Raw genomic sequence first — 5,572 nt, 5'->3', positions numbered from 1 at the left:
CTGGCTTAAGGGTCCTAGACCCCTATGGAGACGGTTTATTTCCATGCCTCCAAAACTAAGTGTACTTGGCTTCACGCCTTCAAAAAGTAGGGTACCGAAATGTAGCATGACGAAGTTCCTTACGACGGAGCAAAAATGCTTACGTCAAAAGCGCTGACCGAGCAGAGTATGTCCAACACACCATATGTGTGCTTGTACATATAGAGGTAGCATGCCTGTACCTCGAGCAGTAAGGGGCCGGGTCGTCTGGGATTTGAACCGGGACCTCTCGCACTCAAAGCGAGAACCACACCCCTAGACCAACGACCCAACCATTCTCCCCGAGGCATCCCAATTCTGGGCCAACACTGACCACCTCGGTAAAACGCTCCATAACGTCCCCAATTCCGGGCCTCGCCGTTGCTTTCACATATCAAGGTGTATGACTCCGAGCACACTGGCCACATCCACCATCGTCTCACAAGGTTGTAACGTACAGCGCTTGGCTACAAACTGCTCGAGTAAAGCCTAGCCTAGTAGCCGAGCTCGGCCGCCACCATTAGGGTTGCATTGACGTGCAAGCTTCAAACCATTTCTAGCGATGCATGTGGAGGAACTGTTACAACAGAAGGCAGGATCAGCAAAAGAGCAAAAAACAGAACAAGACATGGCCGGTCATGTCCCGTCCTGAGTGGGACGAGACGAGATGGGACGGGCATGCAAGACAAGTTAAAAAAGTTATCTGTCTTTTGGTCTGCTTCGTACCTCTGACTCTGGCCTGCCTGGTTTACTATGTACTCACTTTCGTTCTGCCCTGTACGCTGCTGCACCCAGCGCAATCACTCGTGTCCTGTCCTGTTCTGTCCCAGTTCTTTCTCCGCATCGGTTTTCGGTTCCCCTTTTTTTATCACGAATTGACGACGCTTATAACCAGTACCTCGTGCTATGAGCTTTTGAGACGGTACTGAATGGGGACAGTGGGTCCGGAGCTGTCGACTCGCGATGTGAAAGTAACAGGGCTATCGACAACTAGGATGCTACGAGACGTTTTTTGGCTCGATGGCCTTGAGATATGATTCTCGCTCTGGACGCAAAATGTCCCGGGTCCCGGCTCAAGCTGCACGTAAGTTGCGTGCTGCTTGCCCTGCCACACCCATGCTCTGCCGCTTTACTAGGCTGTCCTTTCGTATCTTGTCTCTGATCAATAAAGACGCGAATAGTTGGACGCAACGGCAGCTGTATAGCTCGCACTATGATCCTCTGTCATTTAGACCCAATCCTTCAGCCTTGGCGTGTGTCGTTTACGCCGGGTTTGGCCGTTCAGCCAGCGGAGTTGGTTTGATTGGACACAATGGGTCATTTCCCGAGTATTGGAACGTAAAGCACATATGCCGTCGAGCCCACAGCTACCAGGCGCAGAAACGATGATAAATCTACATGCGCTTCTATGGATTGAGTTAGTGTGCGAGGCTCTTTCCACATAGGTATTTTGCAACTGAAACTGCACATGCATTTATCATCTTATCGCCTTAGAACCTACATTAAAACATGATTGTCTTATATCCTCTGCGTTAAATCTTTCAACCTTATATCTAGTACTTCTTGTTGACCCTGAGCTTGAGCCTGTGGATAACGAGCTGATCCGATGATTGTCATGAGAGTCTTTTAACATTGCTATCAGGAGAATATATCTTCGCACCCGCAACTCAACAAGACTCAAGTGCGCAGATACTCACAGCGTCTCTACACATTGCAGGTGTAGATGAACACCTGTGCAGCCAATACCGGGTTCGTCCGGGATTTGAACCCGGGACCCATCTCGCACCCGAAGCGAGAATCATACCCCTAGACCAACCACAGAACTAACAGAACTAACCGTAACGTCCTGGTTTCGTGCCGCGCCGCTACTTTCACACCGCACTTCGATAGCTCCGGGCCCACTGTCCGCTCCAGTGCCGTCTCAAAGACTCACAACATAAGGCGCTGGTTATTATCGCGGTCATTTTATTGTAAGCCAGTTGGTAAACCGAAAACCGATGCATTTAAAGAACTAAGGCAGGACAGGGCAGGAGGTCGCGAGTGATAGCCCAGGGTAGGACAAACGCACGTGGCAGAACGAAGGATGTGCACGGGAGATGACCTGCAAGGATAGACGGCAGAGGACCCCAGGAAAAGCGTAGAGATGCAAATACTGAAGATAGAAGCGAAAGACAGGGAACAGAGTACGAGCCGGGGTAAAGGAGAGAGGAGAAGAAGCAGAGGGCAGATCAAAACAGGACCCCTTCTGTTTGCACGCCCGTCCCGCTCCGTACCTCTAAGGACAGGACATGACCGGTCATGCACTGTTCTGTGGTTTGCCTGTTTGTTGTTCCTGCCTTTTCCCGACGGTTCCTCCACATGCTTCGCCACAAATAGTTTGAGCTTGGACGTCAATGAAACCCCAATTGTCGCAGCTAAGCCCTGCTACTGCGGCTACTAGAGCTCTCTCAGGACAGTATGTACACAGCGGTTTACGGGATAACCTTGTGAGACGATGGTGGGTGTCATTACTGTGCTCGGAGCACTACAACTCTTGATGTAAAAGTAACGGCGCGGGCCAGAATTGGGACGCTGCAGCAATTACCACCGGCTCGTTGGTCTAGGGGTATGGTTCTCGCTTAGGGTGCGTTAGGTCCCGGGTTCAAATCCCGGACGAGCCCGGTTATTACCGGTCATAGGTGCTCGTCACAGGTACTTCAACATAAAGGATGCTCGCATGCTGTTCTAACTAGTCTTGTGTCATGACCTTATGAGACGGTACCAGCTGCGAACAGTGGGATCGGACCTGTCGACTCACGCTGTGAAAATAGCGGCGCGGCCCGCAACAAGGGCATTTCAAAAGTTGTCGACGGATCATTCGTCTGGGGGCATGATTCTCGCTTCGGTTGCGAGAGGTCCCAGTTTCAGATCCCGGAGGAGCCCGCTGCGCTTCCAGTGCACGCTGAATTAGTTAGTACACCTCGCAGTTAAACGCCAGCTGGGGCCAAAAAAGTGCCGGACCCTAGTCACGACCATTCCAACTGCAGCCACCCGTACCTGTGATCCCTTGAGCTGAAAGCTATGTTTTGCGGAGGGCATAGACGTATATGGTGCTGGTACTGCTGATGACTTTTGATTACTTCATGTGAGGTCCTATAAGTCTCATAAGTGTTCAACTGCCCTACATTTTAGTGTGATGTGGGGCTTTAGGGGGCGCGCAAAACTTGGTTAGGCACTTGAAACCTAAATACTCTACTTTGTTATTGCGTCTAATTGCATATAATGTTCGAGCACGAGACGGTCAACTCCTATTGCCAGTGGAGAGCTAGACATATCATAACTTTGAGCTGTATGGTGGTCTCGCCGAAAATAATTGTAATTACGGGGAATTTTCCACATTTGAAAAATGTTGGGGCAAGCATTAGATGCCATGACACAAGCCCAGTTATAATTATTGGTACGCTTGTAAGTGGAATAAACTACTCTAAGTAGCCCAAGTTCTGTTTCGTCAACATGATTCCCTATACGTCATTGTTTGACTTCGCCATCGTACCTTGCACAAACAAATGATGGCTCACATGCGTCAATAAACAGCAGATACAAACCACTAGACAGTTATATTTTTCTTGGCCTTCACTGCCACATGGCCAATGAAATGACATAATTTAAATGACATTATGGCATCATGATTGCCTGGGTGAATTAGAATAGTCTTCTGTGCTGAATTCCAAAATAGCTTTCAGTTCACAATTTTATACAAGTGTGGGATATTCTCTAAAGCCCAGTGCAGTGATTCAACTCCCTGCCAAAATCCCCATACATTTCACGCCCGCGTATTTGCACATGCCTGCAGTTCTTGGGCAGCGGGACAGTGCTTAACACTGTCCCGCGGACAGTGTTAACAGACAGACAGACAACGGACACGGGTCTAGGGGTATATGCGAACAGGACAATGTTGACGCTGTCCTGGTCGCATCAATTCACACCTACAGCAGGAGAAGCACAAGTCCCCCATATGACTCATATGAACCCACAGTCATTTAATGCAAATTATTAGTGATGGCCTACCATAGCAACAACTGGGCTCGTCCGGGATTTGAACCCGGGACCTCTCGCACCCTAAGCGAGATCATACCCCTAGACCAACGAGCCGGCAAGCGTGCGCGCAAGCGCTCGAATTTTGGCTCGCGCCGTTACTTTCACTTCGTACTTGGTGCGGCTCCGCCCACACTGGCCACAAACCCTTGCTCCGCTTCGCCCTGTCTGGCCCTGGTGTCCGGTCCCGTCAAAGACGGAATAGGGCTGGCCGTCCTGTCCGGGCTGGCAACCCTCTTCACACCTGGCCCTGCCGTTTTGTTTGTCATTCTGTCTCTTCACTCCCAATGGGCTCTCCATTTTCATTTTTCCAAGCGTCCTCCGCCACTTGGGTCAGAGGTCAGGGATGTAAATACGAAGAATGGAAGCAAGAAGAAGAGAATAAAACACGGGCCAGACAAAAGAGCACAGTACAGAATAAGGCCTGATCCTTCTTCTCCGGCCTGCCATGCCCTCCTGTCCCTCCCTGTCTTGTGTTGTGCAAGTTAGGATCGGAACGGTATCAAAAGATAGGCGGGCGGAACAAGAAGCGCTTTGCCTCGTTCTACCATGTCATATTTATCTGGTCCTACGCCCTGTCTTTCCCCCTAGACCGTGTCCAACCCAATAGTCCACGTATCACATCGAGTCGTTTGAGATGTGAAGATGAGATAATCTTTTATGCCACAAGTACTTTTCCATCCTGCTGCACTGTTAGGTTTCTATGCCGAATCCCAACCTCTGCCCTGCCCTGTTCTTCGTCCTGCGCCGTCCCCACGCTGTTTTCCTTTTTTCATCCTGTGTTCTGCCCCTTCTTCCATTCTACCCAGCCACCGCCCATTTCCTCTCAGGTGTCCTACTTACTGCGCTGCCTGCTGCCCATCCTGTAACGGCTCTTCCTCTGTACTGCCGCCTTGTTCTCAAGCAGGACAGAGGCCAGGTTCGCGCCCTAGGTGAGAATTGCACCCCGATATCAACGAGCCGATCAATATATTACGTAACGTGCCAGTTGTTAACCGCACCTATGCTTTCACGTGATGAGTCGACAGCTCCGGGCCCACTGGTCATAATCCGCCATCGTCTCACAAGGCTGTCCCGTAAAGCGCTGGCTGCAGACCACCGTGAGGGAGCAGAACCTTAGTATCCGAGTTTGGCCGTGATCATCGAGGTTGCATTGACGTGCAAACTTCGAATTATTTCTCGCGATGCGTATGTAGGAGCCGTTAGGTTCAGAAGGGCTGGGCCAGCAAAAGGGCGAAACAACAGAACAAGGCACGGTCATATCCCCCTGAGCGAGAAAGGCGGAACAAGAGAGGATACAGGACAGAAGGAATCCTGTTTTCATCTGTTCTCTGTCCTTCAGCCTCCTTCGTCGCTTTTTCTTTGTCTTCACATTCTGTCCTCAGTCCTTGGCCTTTTCCCCTAGTCATTTGACTCTTGTCCTCGTTCACGTCTGCCGTGCTCACTCTTTCCGCTCTGTCCTGTGCGTGTTCCTTCTCGA

This window comes from Pollicipes pollicipes, unplaced genomic scaffold (genome assembly GCF_011947565.3).
Source record: "Pollicipes pollicipes isolate AB1234 unplaced genomic scaffold, Ppol_2.1 Scaffold_6138;HRSCAF=7277_pilon_pilon_pilon, whole genome shotgun sequence".
Lineage (NCBI taxonomy): Eukaryota > Metazoa > Arthropoda > Thecostraca > Pollicipedomorpha > Pollicipedidae > Pollicipes > Pollicipes pollicipes.
This window is presented reverse-complemented; position numbering follows the sequence as displayed.